We start from the raw sequence: 21990 nt of genomic DNA on the forward strand, positions 1-21990 counted from the left end.
TTTTAAAATATTTGAGGAACATGTTTGAGGCCTTGAGCCTCTCTTCAGCCAGTTAAAAAACCAAAACATAAACTGAGAGATTTACCTTCCTATCAATAAAAAGAGATAATGAAAGGATTAGGTGAAACCCAAATCACGTTTCTACAGCTGGTAGGACAATAGCCTTGAAACTGAAATGCACAAAAACATCCTTTTTCCATGAAGCCCTCTATAAAATGGGTAGAAAGGAGAGGGAAAACCCGAGTGCTGGGATGACTGCCTGCATGCCGCTGAGGGTTGTAAAAACTTGTCAGGTGCCTCTGACAGGCAAACATTTACAGTTTTATAACGTCAGTATTTGCAACATTTAAGGCATTTCCTGTCTTAAGTATTGGGAAGTACAAGTAAATATTGCCTGTTCTGAGGCTAACTTCTCTACTTAGTTGAGGTAAAACTAGCAGGCTTTTCATGGTCAGACTGATTTGCAGGCAAACCACAAAAATTCCAAAGCTGCTGTCACATTTTTAATTCATTAGTAGCAACTCATACCTACTCCCAGAGCTACTTTTTATAGTGGGCCTTTTCTGGACCACAGTGGGTTTTGCGCAAAGTAGAAAATCTGAGCCTAGTAAGGTGGTTCTGGCTAAATGCTGAAATTGTCAGAACAAAACTTCTTCAACTAAGTCTTCCCTTTATAGAGAAAAGGGAATTTTTTCTGTCTTTTTTTTTTTTTAGGTTTCAAAAACCATGCTGAACTTCCCCACCCTACTTCATATGCAGACTTCATAGATATCTGTGAACCTTTACATATTCCAGCTCCGGATGGCAGCCTAGAGAGCCTGCTGGAAAGCAGAGTAGGTGTGAAAATGGGTGGGTTTAGAGCAGCGCTGGAGTATATCTCTGCAATTGCTCCATTGAAGCTGGCAGAACTATATCGATTTAAGGCTAGATTTGGCTCATGATTGAATTTTGTATGTCTTTAGAGCCAACACTGTGCATGGCATATGAAGCAAAACAGAGCACAGTTACTGCTTTTCTTCTCAATCTATTTCTTGTTCTTCCAGCATTAAGAGGTAATAAAAAGCATGTACATATGTGTCTGCACACACATACACGCTTGCCCAGACAAAGCCTTTTCTTACAAATTTTTCATTGTAGTTTTGCAGGCTGGGAAGACCTGGCTAGTTCAGATAAAGCTTCAGAGAAGTATTTTAAGGTTTAGATGCTTATCTTAACCAGCCCTGAACTCTGATTTCGCCCATGGCTGAGGGAAATTTCTCCCCCCAGGAAGCCTGTTCAGGGGGCAGCATCCATGCAGGGAACTAACTGCCAGTTCAGAGCTGTGGCAGTGCAGCATCCTTTACTTCAGGGTAGAAAGCTCACCATATGGCTGCTTTGTTTCCAGTAGCTATAATGTAATTGAATCAATTGCCCTCACATGATACGGGTGTACTAAATGAACATACATCATTTATTTCTGGGTTTTGAGGCTTGTAAGGAGTGGAGGGCAAGGCCCCTGAGGATAGATCAGTCTAGTTTGTCTTCAAGAAAAATGGGTTGAAATCTGAACTGTGGTGCAGGCACAAATCAATTCAGTGGTTCTGACAGTCCCACATGAATACTTTCCTCATTTGGAAATTATCCTCTGATGAAGGTTGCTGTCAGTCTTTACACAGCTAGGCTACAAAAAGCAGGTATCTTCTGAAGTGAAGGTCATAAGTAAATAACATGCAAATACAGCTAACATAAGCTAGGGAAGGGGATAGCAGTAATTCTCATGATACTGTCAGAAAGTAAATCATGAGGTGGGAGCAGGGAGAAGAGGCTGCCAAAGGCTGGCTAGAGAAGATGCTGAGACCTCCAGCAACTGAGAATTGCCATAAGCCTGTCTCCCACTTTCCCCCTTGCAGCAGCAGCCAGGTAAGGTCAATGCCTAAACCTACTGTGCCCTAGTTTTCCCAGTCCTCTACTACTTCACCTCAGTGCTTTGCAGTTAGATAACTAGCATTTTGGCTTTTTTTCCTCTGCTCTGCACCAGCTCTGTACCAAGAGCTGGGGCTAAAACCATTGCTCCTGATCTCTCTGGTCAGGCATTGATACTGCTACTTGCTTTGTGTCTGCTTCAGGCTACACAAATCTTTCCCAGAAAAACCAAAGTAGGCTTAACTTCGCTGTTTTTTCTTTCATTATAACACCAAAATTTAGACCTACAGAAAAACAAGGCCAAATCCCAGGGAAAGATGGGACAGCTTTTGGAGGGTGAAGAAATGAACTGCCTGAAAGGGTCTTATCTAAGCTAACACCTGGGCCTCTGGCATTAGGCAGCAAGGGATGAGTTTCTTCCTGCAAGTGTGTTTTTATTGGATTGGGACAATGTGTCTTCTGGTCATGCCCATCTCTTTCTATTTACAATTCATCCTGGCTAACTGGCTTCACAGAGTGCCAATTAACCGGTTGGGTTAGTTGCGTGTATCTTGTGGTTGCTGATAAAGAGCTATTCTTTGAAGTCAAAGCCTGGCTTCATGGGACTTTTCTTCTAAAGTTGAAGAGAGAATTCTGGACTTAGACTTTGATATCCCCCTTCCCCTTCATTAGCATTTTGGGGACTCCAAATTTGGAGAGCACCAGTTTAGAGCTAGAGACCATTTATCAGCAATTCGTCACCTTATCGGAGAGTTTGGAAAGTGTTTTTCAGACCTTTCAGCTATTTTTGTGACTGCAAGACTTTTTCCTGCAGTCTGTCTCCCAAAGCAGAAATTGAAAATCTGGCTTTTCAGAGCTGTTATTGAGTCCATCCTTCCTCTTAATTTATTGACATAGGCGCTTTACTATATGATATTTTGTAAAAGCCAACCTATTTTCTCAACTCTTTTATGCATCTCTGTGTTTAAATACATTTCTTTCATTTCTTGTTTCCTTCCTGCCCTTGTTAATACCTTTCAGACCTTTGAGTTTTGTAGTCCCACAGCAGCACGGGCAAATATCAGTGCAGCACCAAAGTCCTTACAGGAAGAAAGTTGAAGGTCATTGCAGAGAGGGAGACAGTATTTCTGGAGAGATGGGATTGAAATACAAGTGTGTGGGCATCCTCTGGCTTTGAACATAGGCGATACTATAAAGCTACAGAGTAGGATAAGACAGAAGCGGGAGAAGACAGAGTCAGCCCCTCTGCAAACTGTTGGGAGGCTAAACTGCGAGGTCATTCAGTACTCCAGGCCAAACTAATATTGGTAACACAGCCCCTTTGTTGTGCCTTCATGGTAGATGTGTGCCTTTATACCATTCCTTGCTTCCATTTCTCTATTTCAGTCTCCACTAAATTGATTTTTTTTCTATTTCTGCTCCTTGGAAACTTAATTCTCTGCCACCTAATACCCTCTTAGTGCAATCCCTGTACAGACACATTAGGTCAGAGTGGAATTATATAGATGTAAGGCATAAAACCTGTATCAAAATTTTTCCATTCTAACTAGTTTTGCCCAGAAAATGTGGACTTAAGGAAGCAGAAAAGAAGTCCAGCACCAGCTTATGGCAGTAAACGGTGTGTTATTACTAAAAATTGCACCCCACAAAATTTTCTGATTTTATACAGAGATGTTGTCATTTTTTTTGAAGACAGCATTTTCCTCTGAAACACCCTCCCTTTCCTTCATCTCTCCTGTCCTGTTTTTTGACCAGAATAGCTCAGGCTGTATCTTCTGTAATAAGAAGCAAACCAATCCCCATTCCCACTTCAAGTGTCATTGCTCACAGTCACTTATTTGAAGCGGCGCTCTAATTCATCTTCTCTCATTTGTTCCCTACCTATTGGTAAGGAATAGAACAAGGGATGTCTGCTTTCCCATGAACGTGCAAATAATATTTCTTCAAAACCAGGATTACATATCTTCAAAAGGCTTTTCTGGTCAGGGATCCACAATGTGTAACAGGGAGTTGACTGAAGACTCACAATGTAGAGTTTGCTCAGAGGAGTGAAATAAAAAGATGGATTAGCTGCTTTTTCGGGGATCTGAGTGTTAATTGGCTCCCTAATAAAATCATCTAGTTAAACTCTCTGCTCGGTGGTATAGCACTGCACTGAAGGAATTTTTGAAGGCACCCTGCTAAGTTGATTGTGCTTCTAGATAATTAATTGAAATGAGAAAAATAACACATACCAAAAAAAAGAATCACAGATTTTCAGCTGTTCTTCATACACAAAAATTGCAAAGATTAACTCACCTGATAGGAAAGTAAGTAACCTACTGGACAGAGTGTTTCTTTGTCTCAAGCAACAGGTTTGGCAACCACTTCCTTTGGAAAGATTCACATTTCTAAAGCTGCAAGGAGGAATTGTAAAACTATGACAATGCTTTGAATAAAAATGTAATGGTTATTTTGTACTTTTTAGTGGGTTTGTATACATTTTATATGGTTTTATAGACATTTTAAAATTTGGGGAAGGTAGTTTTAAAACAAAACAAAAATGGTTCCCATTCTCTCCTGTTTTATTTCTTGTTGCTTGTATATGGATTTTGCCCCCATGTACAGCAGTCCTGTTGGCATATATCATCCCAGGATGATTTAGCTTTCTGTGTAATTGTGTCTAAGTGTCTGTATTTATCCTGTTGGTAATCCTGCGCTGGAAACTCTTGCCCATACTTGGTTATATTCTAATATTGATTTTGTTTCCTTTTCTTCTGGTCTTAGTTACAAATTACACCTTTCTTTTTGCTTGGAATGTTTTAGGGTGATTGATTACTGAATGAATTGAGTGCACCCACAAGCTAAGGCTTGATTCAATCCTCTTAGTGCAAAAGATTTCAGATCACGCAAAATGAAGTTACAGCACCCTCTGGAAATAAGGATGGTGGATGTTTTTTTCCTGGATGTTGGAGAGCTGGGCCTCTGGGTACCCCCCTTGGGCTTGAGTACCCATCTTCACTGAGGCACAGAGTTAAACCCCAATTTCTGTCATGTCAGTGGATTTCTGTGGCTATCAGAGAGTTTGTTTGCAACCCCTTGAAGATGTGAGATCTATAAATTGCAGGCTCTTTAGGGAATATGACTTTGTATGTGTACAGGGCTTTGTTTTCTTTGTAAAGAAGAGGGAAGGGAGGAAAGTTTGATAAGAGGCACTCACATATATGTAAAACAATGACTTGAGATCACTAGGAAAAAATGTGGATCCAGAATTATCCTCTTAAGTCCCTTCCCCAAAGGTGGTTGAACTTGCTTTTATGCAGATGAACTCACTGTGAGCTTGACATTGCAAACAGTGCACTTGAAAGTATTTTGCCTGCTTCCAACCTTTTCTATGAGGTGGGTAACAAATAGATTAAGCGTGTGCTGCAGTGGACTTGATCAGATATGTACCAATATGCAAATGTCTCTGTTTACAGGTGGGCTTGGCTGCAAGAGCAGAATTTATCTGGGGCATGCATTACTGTGGCTTCTGCACTGTCAGGTGTGGTGTGGAAATGAGAGGACAGCAAACAGCACAGCTTGCAGGGACTTGTTGCTGATACCCCTTTCATTCCTGGAGTTTGACAAACTCTTAAAAACCTCTTGGCATGTTCATTCCTCTATGTAGCTTTTGGGTTGTTGTAACCACACAGTACTGAGCCTTCAGTGCCGTAATTACTTCCATCTCCTCCTGCTGCTGCAAATAAGCAGAGAGGAAAAGTTCATTAATCAATTATCTGAATTTTGGAGAGAACCAGAGCAATGATAGTCTCCTGTTTCCTGGAGATTCGAAATATGCCTCCTTCCTTCGGAAGCGGATGCAGCCCCAGCTGAAACAGGGAGTGGGGAGAAAAAGGAGGGGGAGAGCAGGGGGGTGCACACTTGACCTGGCAGCTTGAAAAATGCTGGCACAGAGAAAGGCCTGAAGCCACCTCTATCTGAAGATCCATAATAAATCTGGTGTGTGAACGTATGGATGAGAGAGAACAAATTTAGGAAATACAACATCTCTGAAGAGCTTGCTTCTTGTTCCACATGATGACCTGCCTTCAGGACTGGTTTTATGCATTTTACTTGTCAAATCCTCTTGCACTTTGTGGCTTGGGAGGCTAAGCTTGTATTACTGGTTCTGTGGGTACTTTATACAACTGTTTCCCAGACTGTTTCTCTCCTCCCAGCTATTCTTTCCTTCATTTGGCCTCAGTCTCATGTTCCTGCCTTTCCTTTGGTGCCCACTGTTGTGCTCCAGCCTCATGAGCACAACTACCATCTTGCAATGTTCTAGACTGCTCTTGGGACCCCCACAACATCCCAAGGATGTGTTTGCTGTGGAGGGTTGTAGAGAGATGGTGTGGGAAGAAGTTGGGACAATTGCAGCTAAAAATGCAAACGAGCAATGTCATTGAAGAAGCTAGCGTGAAGTAGGATATATTTATTTAGCTCCATTTAAGAAGCATATACTTCAGTGGGATTTCTGCTTGTGGAGTAATTTTTAAGGCCACAGTGCAACACACTGTTACTAGAGGCAATGACAAGTACATTTATCAATGGTAGCAGCAACAAACCAAATTAAAATACAGTCATTACTACTTAGTCTAAGGTTTAATGCAGCAAAATGTTAAGCATGTGCTTAAGACCCATAGGGCTTCAGCCAGTGCTAAGAATAGGCACATTCAAGTGATTTGTTGAGTTGATGAGTATAACAGGTACCTGATGGCTCTGCAGATATCAAACTCTGGTACTTTGTCTCTCACTACATTCCTGTACAGTCCAAATCCCTTTTATATTACATACAGAAAAAAAAAAAAAAAAAAAAAAAAAAAAAAAAAAAAAGTGGTAAGTGATTAGGCTACACAGAAAGATAGAAAGAAGCTGTAGGAAAATTCATCTTTTTCATCAAATCACTTTTTTACTGTTATTGAAATAGGAATAAATATATTGCACTATAAACTGACAAAATTTTGCATGCCTTAGCTCTTTATATGGACTCAGGAACAAACTTCACCTCTAAGTCTTATTTTCATAATTTTTAATCCCCCTTCTTTCATAAGTTTCTCTTATATTCTTAGAACAATATGAGAGAATGAAAGTAACTAATTTAAATGATATAAAAATGCACAGATATTAACTGGAAGACTTTGTAGGAATACGGATAAAGTATCAGCCTTAAATTTCAAAGTGTACAGTAGTCAGTTCAGATAGGGTTTGGGTTATATTTTTTAATTTAAAATTCTTCAAATCTTTTATTCTTTCTGTATCGAATAGATCACTACATCTTCAATACTTAAATTATCTGCACTATAAAAAGAAATCCCCTTTAACAGTTAAGAAAATATTTAAACAGTTATTTTTTTTTGTAAAGGAACTGAAACATGATGTACAATGTATAAGCTAATCTTCTACTGATGTATACATGGAGGTCCAAACAAGAATAAGAGAAATGTTCTTTCTCTGATCTTGGCAACTTTTGCATTCAGTTTTTTAGGTCATCATTTTATGGATGGTTTGGGAATCCAGACAGATTTAGCTACATGAATTTATTTGCAGAGTCACAGTTTTAGCAAGTAGTAGCTACTTTTCTTTACTTTTACAGAAAAATATACATTTATTAGACCTAAACATAAAGACCTGCTCATATATTGGCAGTTGTAAGCAGAAGTTTTTGAAGTTGGTGAGGGTGGGATACTTACCCAAAGACTGTGGTGAGACAAGAGATCTCTTTGAGTTCGGATGTTCCTGGAGGAAGAGGAGCTGTTTGCATCCCCTGGGAAGAAGAGTCTGAACTGAAAGGGAGTGGGGCAGAGAAGTGGAACTTAATTTTTACCATGTGAAATCTATTCTTAGTAATGTCTTGCCTTAGGGACAATGTGGTAGAAATGTGTTTTTGGAGGTAGCTTAGCCCTAGTTTTTAAGGTATTTAACATCTTTAGTTTAGGCTTGCTAAGGGTCTGAGTTGAATGAAACATGGGACTTCTTGGAAGTTTCCCAAGATGTACTCAGATTGTTCAGCCAGCTCCACTTGTCTCCTTCAGAAGTGAATGACCTCTCCATGTTGTATATACCCTCAGCAGCAGAAGAGAGTTTTCCCACCTGCTGTGTAACCATTTCTATGTTATCTGACATTCCCTTTCCTTGTCACACACATTACTTTTTCTGCATAAAACAGCATAGCACAGGAGTGAGTCAGAGGCGACCACACACGGTAACTGTTGGCTCTTTCCAGATTTCCAGTACATTGATTTGATAGAGGATCCCACATGGGCTTGGAGTGGCCATGATCAGCTATTTAAAAGAAGTACTTGCTGTGCAAGTCACAGGACCTCAGCAAGACCGGCTTACAGGGAAAAAAATAGTTAGGAAATAAAATGAAACTTTGTGAAATTTGATCTAGCAAGGTGGACAGTGAGAGAGAGAGAGAGAGAGAGAGAGAGAGAGAGAGAGAAAGAGAGAGTTTTGACATAAAGTAGCAGTTTCTAAAGAACCAGGAGTACTTTCTCAGTAAAACCTGCCTGTGTTTTTGCACTTTGACTTCTATGCTTTTTCACATATTTTTCTTTGCTAGTTTGGCATAAATCAAGTGTAGCTTTACCTGGGGAAGAGAAGAAGGGAAAGTAGTAGAAGGGGGTGAACTGAGAAAGCTTTAGGCACCTTGCTTGCCCACTGCCTCTTGCCACAACACTTGTGCATGCATGGTCAGATTCTTCTCACGGCTGCTTGATCCCAGGCATGAGCAGCCAGAGACAAGCTGTGCAGTTGCACAGCAGCCAAGCAAGGGGTCATTCTTCCTCTTCACAACCCTGCATCCCACTCTGTGGTCTGTGACATGATTCAGCAGAGCAAAGGCTGGTGGAGGAAAGGAATTTCCACATTCTCATCCAAGTTGCACTCCCTCCTGGAAATAACCATTGTCCACAAATAGAAATAAAGTTGTTTAATGTATTATGGAGCCATACAAGAGTTTCTGCTGAAGCACCCTCCTCTGAAGCACCACAAAGCTATTAGTGTTCTTGAAAACCCAGTGCTTGACAAGCTTTGCTTTGATGTCTGATGACTCCCTGGCGCAGAACGCATGGGGTATCCTGGCCCATGCTGGGGTAACACAGGCCTCTTCTTTTGCCCTACAGACTATAATCCCTGGGACTAGGAGGCATCTTTATTAACAACACCAGTCCTTGCCCTGGTTTGTCACTGTGGGTATTGAAATACTCTATGTAGATTTAAGTCACAGGAAGCCTGACATATCTTTTGATACCCAGAGGGTGAATTGTAGCTTGATGCGTCCTCTGGGATGATGTGCTCCCCCTTCCTGCTTCCACCAGCAGGTGCCGGGTGGTATGACCCCCTCCTAATGTTCCCAGTGCAAGGGGTGGAAGGAGAGGCAGGGTGACAGAGGACAAAGCTGATGCAGAGGGAAGCCATGCATGGAGAGGTTCTTTGGCATTGCACGGGCAGTGAGTGACTTGCTAGCCTGAAGACACAGGAGAGTGGAAAAGGCAGGGGACTGGTGGGGAGGGAACAGAGAGGTAAGTGTCATGCAGCAAGGAAGAGACTTGACAGATCCGTGCTGGCATTTTGTATTTATAAGCTATGTTGAGACCGATGAGCTCCACAATAAAATCCCTACTGACTGCAGAGGCTGCAAGAAATTACCCTTTTTTTGTTAAGGAGAGAAAGTACAAACAAAAGAGGGAGAGGGAGAAATCATATTTGTTAATTCCCCATCTGAGCAGTGTCTTCAGTATGTGCTTAGAAAGGAAAAAGCTCTCCATCACTCAGTGCTGCCGTGACGCAGAGTGAAGGTGACCAGCGCGGGAAGAACCATTCAGCATTTCAGAGCCTCAGGGAGTCTCTCTGTGTACCATTTCGTGCATAAGGCTGGAGAGAAGAGGGGAGGTGGAGTCAGAGGTGAGCTTAGTCACATTTCCAGCAAGCTGCAAGGACCTCAGCTGGCCTCTGTCACTTGTATCTTGATGGACTTTAAATTGAGGGATAGCTTTGGGATCCCACTTCTCACGATTAGCAGCGACAATTCCCTGCACACAGGGGCATTTGTGAGAGAAATTAAATATGTGCGTGTCCAAGGAAGGGGGGGAGGTGTTACTGCCATGCTGGAGAAGTCATCCTAACCTCCATCATAACCCAGCATCCTACAGCATCATCCTAACCAGCTGATGGACACCCAAATATGACAGTAGTTTTGAGGATGAGGCATCTTCAGAACTTTTGAGGGGAGGCATCCTGAAGCACCAGCGCAAGAGCAGCAGGGCCAGTTCGTCTGAGCAGTTCATCTGTTTCCAAGTCACTATTCTGGAGGCGACAACCCTCTTCCCCTGGCTCCAGGGCAGAGCTAAATTACACTAATGCCTCTGGTCTGCCATCAGAAGGGAAAGAGCTGTGTCAACACAGAAAAAGCTATTTTCTTACAGGTTGTTAGAGACAAAGGAGACAAGGCAGGAGCAAGAATATAAGTAGAAGTTCTCTAGTAAAAAATGGGAGAAAAGAGAGAAGATTGATTGTTTAAGTCACAAAAGACAGAAAAATGAAGGGAAAAGTAAAAAGACTATTAAATTGAATATGCCTGCCCTTTAGAATACCATTGATAAAGGCTGAGGATGTGCAGTATAAAGGTTGAGACATATCTAACTGAGGGTCACATCTGCTGAAATGATAATTTATGGTTAGAGAATTAAATAGACTGTTTGGATGATGTGGGTATCATTTCTAGACTATCAGGTATTAGGAGGCTGGAGGGAACACACATCACTAGATACATGAAGCAGGTGTCTGAAGACCATCCAGCTATGAAAGGAAAAAAAAAACCCCAAACCTCTTGTTTATTGCTTTGCTTGCTACCCTATCCTCTCCTGCTTGCTGTAGGGAAATCAAATGAAAAAACAAGTAATGCAATATGCATTCTGTGTTCCCCATTACAACTGACAATCTGAGAAACAATACCTTAATGATGTCTTAGATTTTTAATGAAGATGCTTGTTAGGCTTCACAGTATAAATGTAAAAAAGATTGAGAGGAGTTTGTTCTCCAAACATAGCCAGGTCAGGCTGGAGCAGAGAAGGGTGAGCACAATTAAAAGAAACAAAAACGGTGAGAAAAACCTGGATAGTGACTGAACTAATCAAGAAAGGGATGATTATGCTGAATGAGCAGACTTCTCTATATAGATATATTAATATTGTAAATTGTGTCAGCCGGTGTGGTGGCCCAGCCTCTTAGTGGCTGCATCTGTTTCTTTCCTATCAGCTGTAGAATCAAATATAGTTATTGAGAAACAGATGCATGCACTCTCATCTCCAGAGTGCATTGTACCGTACTAACTGGAGCCCACAAAAAATAGATAGGTCATTCCCTCATTCTCTTGCAATTCCCTAATTCTCCCCTCTTTTTTCCCTGCCACTGCTCAGCTCTGCGCGTACCTGCTCTCTGAATCATATAGAACTTTTTCTTGAGTTGCATTTTTTTACTGAAATGTTTTCTTCAAGTTCCATTCCATGCAATTGCCTCTTACCCCTCACCCCATCAAAAAGGGAGAAAAATGCAAACCCCAGACTATAATTTACAAAGACATACTGTTGAATCCTTCATCAGACTCTTTTGCTTGAAGCCTGTAATTGTATTCTGTAGAAAGCCAAACTGAATTTGCTCCCTCTGGAGAGCATTGTGTTGTAAAAAATCAAATCAGACTTCTACACTTGATAACAGGAATAGCTTTCTTTACCCGATGCAGAAGTGATTTGTATTATGTAATATATGTAATTACTAGAAAATTGTGTATTTGTAATATGGGATACCATTGCTTTCAATACGACACTCTCATTGCTGCTTTTCTAGAGTCTCTCAATTGTTTGTTTTGGGGAAGGTGGTGAGCACAGCAGGCTTACCCAGTGTCCCAGCATCACTGAAGGAAACAGACCGTAATTAAATGAAAATACGTACCCCCTTCTTGTAATCACTAAGAACATTGGAGTGGTGTTGAGGACTCTGAACCTTGCTTGTTTTTACAGACTCATGAGGGAAAGCCCAAGGTACGTGAAAAACACACCACCTAGTGAAATAGACTTGCCTCTTATGTCCAGACATAACAATGATTGCCTATGTGACAACATCTGTGACCATGTCCACCTCTGTAAAATGGTACTGATGGTTGCTCACCTTCATACATCTCTGAGAAGGACAGGGAAACACTCTGTCCTCCCTGAGTGTTTGGTATTATTGATAAAAGCAGTGGCTCTGCACTCCTGCTTAATGGGTTCCTCCCTAAGGCCCTCTGCAGTAGACTATGTTACTCATAACATTTTGCTGTCTGACCAGCACTTCACTGAAGGGTGCTGTAGCTCAGCATTACACATGGTCAACCTTCTGCATTGAGGAATTGAGGGCTTGCTACCATTTGTACCTGGTTTGAACCTGAGAAGCAAGTGTGTATATATACAAACCTGTATTAGTGATCATGCTTGTGCATGCATGCGTGTATGAAACAGAGATGATGATGAGGGTGCCCTTCTTCCTTGGATTAGCCTAGGGATTTTCTGCATGACATTCTGAAGTGACTGTGAACTTTCATATTTCAGAGTTGGGATTTACATGATGACCAGTGGGCTCTACTTGTTGGTCCTCTGGGTTTTCTTTTCTCTTTTCATCAGATAGCAGACTGTTTTCTTTTCTTCCTGCTGACTTCCACATAGCAGGGCTTATAGCCAGAAATTCCTGAAAGCTGACTTGGGTCTTCCTGAACTAGCCCAAAAAACTAATGTATTGGCTTAGTTCACCACTAAGGGTTTTTTTTTGTTTTGTTTTTGCTGTCCTTTAGGGCCTAAAAGTAAGCTGGCTTCCTGACGCAGGATATTTCTTCTAGCAGTATAACTTTTTACTTGGTCTTAGGTCTGACTGATTTGGTGTGACAGAGATTTGTTGCAGGAAAAAACATAGCTTCCTGGGTTTTATGAAGTTGGGCCAATTTCACTGAAAATACCTCCCAAAGGAAATTACTCTCTTCTTCTTGAATTCTTTCTGTCTGCTATGAATCGTTCACCTCCAGGAACCCATTGTTCCCAATTTTGGAAATTTCTGCATCTTTCAAGTGACTTCACTCTATTGGAAGTAGCAACCCCCTCTTACCTCACTCTGCTTCTAGGACTTAGCCTGTGAAGTTCCCAGCAGCTTCCTGCACTTGTGTCATTGCCATCCCATCCCAAGAGAGTTCTCAGCCACTGTCTCATCGTGCTTTGCATTAGTATGCAGTTCCCATTGTGAATTGGGTTTGTGTCTGTCCTGGTTTCAGCTGGGATAGAGTTAATTTTCTTCCTAGTAACTGTCACAGTGCTGTGTTTTGGATTAGAGAATAATGTTGATAACACACCAATGTTTTAGTTGTTGCTAAGTAGCCCTTCTCCTAAGTTAAGGATTTTTCAGTTTCCCATGCTCTGCCAGTGAGCAGGTGCACAAGAAGCTGGGAGGGGACACAGCCAGGATGGCTGACCCAAATTAGCCAAAGGGATATTCCACGCCATAGAACATCATGCTCAGTATATAAACCAGGGGGGAGTTGGCCAGGAGGGGCAGATCACTGCTCAAGGACTGTCTGGGCATTGGTCAGCAAGTGGTGAGAATTGCATTGTGTATCCCTTGTCTTTTCTTGAGTTTTCTTTCTCTCCCTCTTTTTGCTATACTAATTTTCATTACTATTACTATTATTGACATTATTTTATTTTAGACATTAAATTGTTCTTATCTCTACCCGAAAGTTTTACTTTTTTTAATTGTCCTCCCCATCTCATTGGGAGCAGGGGGACTGAGCAAGTAACTGCATGGTGCTTAGTTGCTGGCTGGGGTTAAATCATGACAGTGTCTCAGGGAAGTAGTGCAAGACCTTCAGAGCAAAGAGGAACCTGCTCAAGTCATGCTGCCAAAGTCAGCAGACTTTTTTTCCAAATAACAAGAAAAGGAAAAAAAAAAAAACCAAACACCACCCAGAAGAAGCCAGTCAACTCTGAATTGCACAAGAAAGAGGACTACAATTTCAGAGAAGAGTAACACCCTGACTACTTCTTGCAGCTTCTTTCAGCATGGGAGGGAGGTGTTGCTTCTTGTTCAGTCATAAGTGATAATTGCAAAACATACAATTTCATCCCTTTTGTGATGGAAAGCTTGTGACTGAATTATGTCTCCTGATCTCCTGTCTACCTTTATGTAGATGCGCTCTGAGGTCAGCCTATTTAGGTTATTTCATCCTTGAACTTCTTTACCACGTTTAATACTGGCAGGTACATTTTCCTTCTCAAATCTCTGTCCTCCCTCAGCCTTTTCCCACCATATGTCTATCCTCCTCTCCACTCCTCTTCTCCTGTGACAGTCCTTACCTCTTTCTTTCCACTGGTACCACAACAGCCTTTCTCTCCCATCCACTTCATCTTGTCTCTGCATCAGTGGATCTCAGATCTCTATGGCAATGTATTTCAAATTACTTTCCCACCTCTGCCTGCCTCCCTAGAGTCTGCCTTTCCAGATACCATTGCCAGTCACTTAAATTCACTGTGGCAAAGAACATATTCCTCAATCATATTCCTTCTTCCATGCTCACCAGATGCATTACCTTGATTTTCCCCCTATCTTTAACTCTCCACCTTCAGGCCACTGCTAAATCCTAATCCTCATTCCTTTACAACTAAAATTTGTCTTTCTACTCCCCAGTTCCCAAACCCATTGTATCAGTCTGGCATTGCTCAGAGGGAAGGTTTTGTTTAAACAACATTTCTTGATAGAAATGTAGAACAAATGTGTTTGGGTTTGACTTTGTGGGACCCCAGAATGAATTTCAGTCTAGTAGTTAGGGGAAAATATTAATGAAATAAAACTTTTTCAGTTGAAGAAAATTTAATCGAGCATTTGGTAGAGAACCCCACAGTGTAATTTTAGAGCTCTGTTTTATAACATAGGGTGTTATAATATATATGGACCCACTCCCAATATTAGCTGTGCCACAGATGGATGCATCATAAGAAAGAATGGGGAAGTTGCTTTTTCTCATTCAACAGTTTGAACTGTGCCTTAAGGCCTTGGTTCCTACTCCAGCAGATGTGTAGGTCACTGCCAAATAGCTCTGGGTTTGGTTGCTTGTTGCATTGTGCCATATGTCAGCTGCTGTGCCCATGCAAAAGCTGATGCAGGCTTTTGCTCTCTCTTAATGCCTCTGAGGTAATTCTCCCCTTATGTGAACTATGCTTGGTTGCAATTTCACTGTTGAGCTTTGCAAAATTGAGCTGTTAGGAAAAAAAAAAAAAAAAAAAAACAAAGCAAAAAAAACCCAAACCACAACAGAGAGTGGTAGCTGAGTCAAATGGGAAGTAGTGAACAGCAAGCAAAACTGTACTGTATCCTGTTATATCCTGACACAGATGAACAGCTCTGAGACTGCTGTAGGAACAGGAGTGAAATTAAAGTCTGGGGGTTGTGCTAAAGGCCAGCAGTGCAGCATACTCATGGATGCTGCACCGAGGTCCTCTGAGAGACGCATCTCTGAGCAGACACCTCTGCTCTGTACTTCTTAGGTCTGTTGTCTGATTTTGGGACAGGGTTTGAGACAGAATAGGAGGCAGGGTTTGTTGACAAACAGATGGGGACTATGATGTACTTGGCTCTGAAAGGGACTTGGGTGGGGAGATATAAGGAAGAGGAAAAAGCAGCAGTGCACTTAGTTAATGCTTGGGAAATGGGCTTGTTTAGGAGAAAACAAGCCTCACTGCTTACTAATGCATTAGTTGGGCATCATTGTACACTTTAGGAGACTCGAAAAGGTAATATGCTCTAAAGCTGTGCCTGTGCTCTTCACATGCAATCTGCATGTGCCTTCAGAGGACCTTTGGGGTCTATTTTCCTACACTGTCGAAAGGGATTTTTAATTTCCCTCATGACTTTTTTTTAATTCCTCAAATCCCAACAAGAAGCCCAGCAGCAACCATCAGGACATCACAATGGTCCTGCAACCCCCTGATACAAAAGCAGTGAGTTGCACAGCTGTATGCCCCACAGTGTCCACAACCCAAAGGAGACACCTTCTGTTCCTGCTTACACAGCTGTGGCAGGCATCCTTTAGAGAAACGTGATAACTCACCTTCATAAACTACACCAGCTCTCTCTCTCACAACTACAAACATTAAGCATTTTTTTTTCTTGCAGCCCAGAATAAGTCCTCCACCTCCTGCAGATGTCCTTTTGAGTAGAGCTACAAGTCCTCATCCATTAGTGCAGATTTATTATCTGCATTCATCTACAGGTTTCAAAAGCCTGATAGTAAACTCACTTTTCCTCCCTCCTGCCTACACAGCTAGATGCTCCTAGAGAGGGAAAAATTTAGATTGGCAACTGCTTACTGAGATGTTTCCTATTATTTTGCTTATCTTCCTATAAGTGTGTTCAGAGCAAATGTTTAGTACGCTGCAGATAATGTAGTTACCGATAATGGATCCTTGCTGCTAGGGGACGTGCAGTGATTTACCTTCATCAAATTAAATCAGAACAGGTGTTGCCAACTCACTTCCAAATCAGAAGGTGAGCAGGTGCCACTAAGTTGCATCTGGCAATGGGAGCAGACAAATCTAGGCCAGAGAATTGTTGAATGAGATGATTTTTAATTTGGTGCACAACCTAAGCAATTACAAACACTTTCCAAGGATTCTTCTGCACACCCTTCTCATACCTATTTAAGAAACAGTGACAGAGGGACAGTGTCAGAAAACAGTATTTGGATTAGATAGCATTGTGAATGTTGCCCCTGGCACTTAAGGCATTTTCTTTGTCTTTGGCAGGGAGTTGTGCATGTAGATATACTCCAAAGTGGAGGGAAGACCGCTGGGGCAAAGAAGGGCAAAGTTTATGATACACTGCAGCGCTTGTACAAATCGGTGGCTGTGGACCCGTTTCTACATTGTAAACTGCCTCCCATAAGAATGAAACGCTGCAGAAATAGAGGGATTTTCTTAGGAATGCTCTGATGCTGCATCACAGTTTATGAGTGGACACCTGCTGGTTTCAGCCCTAGATGAAGACACACGTTTCTTCCTTAGAAGAACAGCTTGGGCCACTACTTCAGTAATGATCAGAGTATCTGTATCTGACCCTCCATATTTGGCTAAAATCAGTGTTTTTGAAAGCATGGATTAAGTCATCTTCCTGCTGCATATAAAAGCATTTTTGACTAAGTCGTTTTCAACCAAACAGTGCTCTGCCAGGGCAGTAAATCACACAAACAATGTTAATCACTTTTTGGTCATGTTTAATGGCCTTAAATTGCCTTAGAAATTGCTCCACCTAATTTTATTTCACTGGGGCTCTACAAGGGGTCCAGCTGCAAATAACCACTCAGAATCAAGGCTGAATTACTGCAAATACCTCGGTAAAGGTAAGAAGGCAGATCCTCAGATCATATAAATTGGTACAGCCCTGCTGATGTCTGTGATGTTATGGTGATTGATACCAGCAGGGCTATAATACAGCTAAAGTAAATGGTCTGCAGTTTTAAATGCCTGCTGCTAATGGGTCCCATGGTAAATCAATGGCTGACTTGTTAGTTTCTCCTTAAAATGGACTCAGAAGGTACATTAATGGGAAAAAAATCCAACAGCTTAGCAGAGCAGTTGGCAACATAGGTAGCACTGTAGCCAATATGATTCACATTTGCATTTAGACATAGGGCCTGATTTGTTAGCATAGCAGATGCTTGTGTCAGTAGACAACAGGTCTAAAATAAAGCCTGACCCCTAGACCAATGCAGCTGTGGCTCTGGTTGATCCAAATGACTTCCTGTGACTGGGATCTTACATGTATGTCTCTGGGCTTTTGAGAATTAAAGCCTGCAAGTGCCTTCATTTCTACTTCTCAGCCATCTCAAAGGGAGTCAAGAAACAGATGGCTTTGAGTGCCCTTCCAGTAGAACTGGGGGGAGAGAAAGAGCTACTGAACCTGGGTGGGAATGAGCTTCCTCACCCTGTCAGGGTTGTCAAGAATTCTAGTATTTTTCCTATGTCCCACCAGGGGTAAAAGGTCCTTTTAAAACCTGGATGAAAATCTCCAAAATAAAATCAAGATGGGGTCCAAACTAAATATTTCACTTTAATAATGATCAAAGAGTATATTTTGACTGTGACCTTTCTAAGCAGTTGCCTCTTTTTAATACAAAAGGAATGTGGTGTTTTCACTTGTTTCCTTCAATTAAAAAATAAAACGTTTCACTTTAAAAAATGTCAAAATAGCAGTTATTGATCATTCAAAGTTTCTTTTGATTTTTTTTAAAGCTGAGAGACTTGTTGAAAAAAAACCTTTGCCATCAATCATGTTCAGTTTTTACAGATGACTGCTTATTTTTCATTGTGGGTGGAGGGATGAGAAAAGTTTAGTCCAAAAATTCCTGGCCACTTCTAAAAATTTTTACCTAAATTTTGAAAAGCTGTTGTTTTACATAGGTTTCAGACCAGTTGCATGAGACTGCACTGGGCAATGGAGATGCAGGAAGTGCTTTTTATTTTTTTAGCTCATTTTTAAGTGAATAATCTTTTTTTTTTTTCTTTTTTTTTTTTTTTTATCAGTGACCAACATGATTTATAGAGTCTCTAAGTGATTTATATTCTGTTTGCATGATTTAGTGTCCTGAGTGAATGCAGTTTGGTTGAAATGGCTTAATGAAAAATGGTTTCTTTATAGCATGGATGGAGCTTAATCCATGTTTTCAAAAATCATTCTGATTAAGGCCTTATAAGGATCAGACCAAGGCACTATCTGTTGCCAAGGTATCTGCTAGAAATGTGGTTCCCAAGGAAAAACCTAAAAGCTTTACGTCATGAAAGGAGAAAGTTACTTTCTGAAATACAGTGGTGATGAGACAACTTTATGGATTTCCAGCTCAGATAGCAACACAGCAAGGCTTTAAGGGGAGAGCTGGGAAATAAAACCAACTTGATCAAAAAAATTAAGAAAAACCCCAGAGAAGACCAGCTCACCTGGTATCTTATGCCAAGTAAAATCACTGCCTTCATCCTAGTTGTTCAAAGTCTATACATTTGGCCCTGAGGAGAGGATGTGGAGTTCCTACCCAAAGACAGGCTTCCTGCCCACAGCTTCTGGGCAGCTGTTCTCAGATGGATGCTTGAAACACTCAGATAGTTTTGGGCAATGTTTTAAAGAAATTACCTACACTTAAAGTGACTTTATCAGGGGATGGTGATTAGTGACACATTTTGTTTAAAAGTACCTCATTTTCATTTAAGTGTTTGTTTACAGCACTTCTCTGCTAAATGCCACAAATATTGAATGGTTCCTTGAAGGTATTTGGGCTCCATGAAGTGAAATAGAGTTAGAGGATTTGTAGTTTTCCTTCAGTGGGAGGCTGTTCTACAAGGCACGCTTTTCAGGCCTGTATACCCAGTATACCCAGTATACTCCAGTATACCCTACACGCAACAAAGGTTTTACTTTTTTTGGTGGCACAGGCCAAAGTTTGAGGAAAAATGAGCAATTAAAGTTCTTCAGCTGTGTCCACTGACAGCATGTTTGTTGCAGGGACTTCAGCACAATGCAGCACCTGATGCTGGCACATTTTTGTGAACATCCCCCATGAGCAGTGTTCCCTACCTGCTGGTTTTATTTTTGCACACCAACTTGATGATGCAGGTAGGTTTGTTTTTTTCTTTCCCCATTGCTTTCAGGTCAGACACCCACACATAGATGTTATAAGCTTGCATCTGACTTTCATACAGCCAATATAAGCTGTAACTCAACTGATCTCAAATAAATCACATATCTGCATCTACTCTTAAGGGATGCTGCAGAAAAAGCTGTTTCAGGAATCAAAGCTTCCAGAACCTGGATCTCCAAAGCACAGGAGCAATATTCCCAGCTCACAGGGGCTGTCCTGCTGCACTGCTTTGGCAGGGGCTTTGCAAGCACAGTGGCCCTTCTAACGTCACAGTTAAAATATTCTCTTTTTTTTTTCTGGACTTCTCTGGAGAGAAGTACCCACACAAGTGGTGATCCTCTGGGTCCACTGGGTACATCTCACTGGACATGGACGTGTTAATCTATGTACACCTTTAGAGCTGATCTGATCTGCACATATGCATAAGCCAAGAGACCTCTGTTTCCAGATGTTTAACAAACATTTGTCCAGAAACCACAGAAAAATAAATGGCTCAAGACCCCCTGTCTCTTTAGCTCAGAATGTCCAGCTGGAAAAAGATGTAGCTGGGGAAGCATGGGGGAATGGCACCTTGTCCTACCTCACCCCTATGCCATCCATGCCATGCAAAGGCAAGCCCCCTCAAACTTGCCAGAGTTACTTGTAACCAGAGTGTGACCATGTTCCCAAAGACACCCAAGTAACAAAACACTGGTGAACCTGCCCAAACCCCTACTCATCCCTCTGCGAACAAGGAGCAGTACTTCTGGGTGTTGGGTGTCCGCTGCACACTAACCCACTTACCTCAAATTCTTACTTTGGCTCCAGGTAATGAAGGGCATTTTCCCCTCCTCCGTGCACAGATTTCTGCTTCTGCAGCAGTTTGGAAAAGGGGCTGGACCGCCAATTGCAGAGCAGTAACCATCTACCCGTCATACCTGCTGCTTCTCCAACCGGCGCCTTGCTCGCCCAGCTGTAAACCAGAGCAGTTCTTCTGAAGAAAAGTAATGTGCAACAGGTAATGGGAATAGACCAAGATTTCATGATTATGATTTTTTTCACAGCCTTGTACCTTATTTTCTCATTTACATCTCTGCAAAGCGCTTCAGAGCGGAGCTCCGGGGAACAGTGTTAAGTATGTGCATTTAATGCTGTGGTGATGCGAATGATTTCACAGGGTGCAGGTGGTAGAGAGAGGCTGGGGCTTGTGTTTACACTTGTTTTACACAGTTTTCTATTGTTTTTACACTGCCTTACCCTTCAGTAACTTCAGTTGCGTGACTTTTGGTGCACATGAAAGGAAACTCAAAGTAAGATGGTAGAATTACTTTGGCAGGTTAGATATCTAAGGCACATTTGTGTGGTCAGGGGAAGAGGACTGTTAGGCACAAAGGTGAATTTTCCTTTGATAACCAAAATAAGCAATAAATAGGAGGGATTAAATGTCAAAGAGGGCATTGTCTCCTAAACTGGATAGTGAAACAATGACTAAACCATAAAATAATTTTAAAGAAGTTTTATCTTAGCATGCAATGTATAGGCCCCATTTCAGAGATGCACGTATGCTGATCTCTGGGCATATGTTTAGATGCTGTCCTGAGTAAGGATGAAGGTACCTGTCTCTGTGCTGTCCTTAGGAGAGGCTTAGATGATGAAGCAAACAGTCAGATTGTTTTCCCTGAGGCAGCAGAACTTCCATTCACTTTTCACCTTCTTTTTCAACTGCCTGTTTATTTTCATAGAGCACTGGCTTGAATTCTTGTGTTTTGGCAATAACAGGCTTGACCGTTCCTCATTTCTCGGGTTGTTCTCCCCCACCACTGCCACCTCTGATGCTAAGTCTGTTTTTTGTACTTTCTGTGTTTGGAAGTGGGGGAGTGGAGGAGTTGCTGACAGAGGTAGCCAGTGATAATTACTAAATGTGTCTGCTTGGTTGAAAGTAAGGAAGCATACAACAAATGTTAAAGGGAGCAAAATGGATTATTTCTTATTCCTGGGGGATTCTGCACTTAAAGCGATGCCCCAGAAACAGCTGGAATGTTAAATGAAAGCCAAAGGCCCCCCACAAGCGTGTCAGCAGAGAAAAGCTCCTCACAGTGAAGGCCTTTGAAAATTAGAACTGAAAAATAATATTCTATAAAAAGAAAAATTCTCCTAAGAAAACAGAAAGCAAGGAAATTAAAAGCACAATAGGGACTTGCCACAGTACTTAGGTTGTGAGGGGTCTGTCAAGCAAAATACTGTTAACACAAAACCCTGACTTTTTTCCCTGTACAAATATACATGCACACACTTTATTCGGAGTGGCCTTAAGTTTGCCTCAAGATCACCAACTGAGTTTTTAAATTAACACAGGGGTGCTCACACAACCATGTACCATCCTAATG

The 21990-nt window shown here is 41.6% G+C and overlaps 1 long non-coding RNA gene across 1 annotated transcript in view; it reads left to right on the plus strand.

Annotated features, from left to right (window-relative positions):
- The first annotated feature begins 20498 nt into the window (after positions 1-20498).
- Positions 20499-21990, plus strand: part of LOC141971207 (uncharacterized) — a 31501-nt gene continuing 30009 nt past the window's right edge. The window contains exon 1 of the long non-coding RNA XR_012635264.1: positions 20499-20621. This is a non-coding gene — a long non-coding RNA (uncharacterized LOC141971207). The remainder of the gene's footprint in view (positions 20622-21990) is intronic.

Source organism: Athene noctua, chromosome 1, assembly GCF_965140245.1.
Source record: "Athene noctua chromosome 1, bAthNoc1.hap1.1, whole genome shotgun sequence".
Lineage (NCBI taxonomy): Eukaryota > Metazoa > Chordata > Aves > Strigiformes > Strigidae > Athene > Athene noctua.